We start from the raw sequence: 2,262 nt of genomic DNA, 5'->3' as shown, positions 1-2,262 counted from the left end.
CTAAATCAAAATAATTGTGTTGCTTCATGTTCATTTAATTTAAGTCATATATGGTTACCTATGCTAAAATCTGAAGTAGACCAGAGAAACATACACCCAAATTAAATTTCCACCAAAATTATTAATTAACATTATCTTTACTAACTGAAACAATGACATTAAGTCAAAGTCACATAACTGACAATTTGTACAGACGAATTATCAGAGCGAATTTTCATATACTGTATTATCCTACTATTGTTCCACAATTTATTAACATACTCTTTTATAGGTTCATTTATGTTCTTTTGACAGCGATAGCAGAAAATAGCCATCGAAACGTCAAGGTAATTTTTCAAATAAATTTCTTTACTAATTGGAATTTTCTCTTACAGCTTGCGCCTAAGTGTGTCGCAGGATACCCTCTAGGTGATAGTTCTTGATTACTTTTTGATAATTAATTCGTTCCAATTGCGAAATAGGAGCACTATTTATCAATCTATAATAAAAGACAAACATTTTTGAGGCGAAATACCCAAAAAGAAGTTTGTAAAAAAATGAATCCGTCTCAACAATATAGAACTTATCTACAAGCATCCAACTAAGGCTCCCGCTCAGTTAAGCTACAGACAGAAATTTTCAGAACTGACGACATCAATGCGTGGGACTTGCAAGTGTTTGCACCTCCCGACGACCTGATTGCCACTCCATCCCTGGAATTCGATCTGCTGGATCTGGTTGCGGACAAAGAATACAAAATTAAAATTACCATCACTCTTCGGTCAGTCTCGTAAGTAAGGCCACCTGGATCGTGGACTGATTGAGCGAATTTATAGAGACTTGCATAATACGCCGTCTTCACGAGTTTACACAATTCGAACCCCGAAAGAGGTGCAGAACAGCACGCTTCCCCCCCAGATTCCTATCGAGCCTGATCTGGAGATTTCGGACATCAATGCCACATGGGTGACGGTGGTTTGGCGCAAATTCACCGAGTATGAGTTGCAGGTATGGGGGRMAAATTGTAAAGGTGCGTGCACACCGCAGCGCAATACTGCGCCAAACATTCGCGAACGTTGYAAATTTCAAGAAATATTACTAATTAGGACGGTATCCTSTGCACGAGCACGCGAAGCCRAGCGACTTCGCGCGYCATCAWATATGTTCTGGTATATCAAAAAATGTTCGTGTTCGGGCAAATTTAGTTTTGACGCTAGTAGCAGTTTACTATGCGCGCTTGCGCGAATCTGAAGAAAATGACAAACTGGCACCACAAGAAAATATTACATCTGATAAATTTATATGAAAATCAGCGTGAATTATGGGATTGCGGTAATAAAAAATACCACTTACGAAATAAAAAATATGTGTTGTCCTCATTGTTGTCCTCATTTCGAAGGGAAAGAGCCAGAATTAAAACTGCAACAAGAACTGGACAAGGTATTTCTATATACAGTAAAGTCCGCTTATAATGACCCCGGTTATAGTGAACTTTCGGTTAAAACGAACTTTTTTCCTTTAATTGAAACGCCGTCCATAAAGACCAACGTATTTTTTACTGGTTATAACGAACCCGTTTATAACGAACTTCCGGATATAACGATCACTTTTCAGGTTAGATGTATATTCACTTTCCGTTTATAACGAACTGCCACGCTCAGCAACACCAATCGTACGGAGTTGTTTATATTAGTGAGAGCGAGAGACAGGCAGTGACTTGATTTTTTGCCGCGTTATGTATGTAAATCGTTTTAGAATGGAAAAACAAAAACGCAAAGCTTTTTCACTAAATGAAAAGTACGAGATTATTAACAAAATAAAAAGTGGAGTAAAGCAGAGTGACATTTGTAAGGAATTAGCACTTGGAAAGTCTACTGTTGCAACACTATGAAAAAACAGAGAAAACATTTTATCAGCGTATGACAAAACAAATGTTAGATGTAGGAAGTTAAAATTATCTGCACATGAAAAGGTTAACAAGGTTTACTCAAAAAAGACAAGAAAACGTTCCCATAAGTGGCAGTGTTTTGCAAAAAAATGTTAGTGAAATGGGGAGAAAAATAAAAAAAAATAGAGTTTGAAAGATCGTTTCAAGAAGAGGCATGATATCAGTAGCGGAAAAATTGTTGGAGTCTGCCGGTGAAAAATTTTTCTTATGAAAACGTTAGAGGCGATCGATAAAAATGAAACATTTTCTATAAATCTCCTAGATGCAGTAAATTTTATTCATAGAGCTTGGCAAAAAGTTAGCCGAAAAACCATTGCAAATTGCTTTAAGCATGG

This window comes from Dendroctonus ponderosae, unplaced genomic scaffold (assembly GCF_020466585.1).
Source record: "Dendroctonus ponderosae isolate FM_Combo_2020 unplaced genomic scaffold, Dpon_F_20191213v2 Dpon_F_20191213_10, whole genome shotgun sequence".
NCBI lineage: Eukaryota > Metazoa > Arthropoda > Insecta > Coleoptera > Curculionidae > Dendroctonus > Dendroctonus ponderosae.
The sequence above is the reverse complement of the archived record's forward strand: the minus strand, read 5'-3'. Positions refer to the sequence as shown.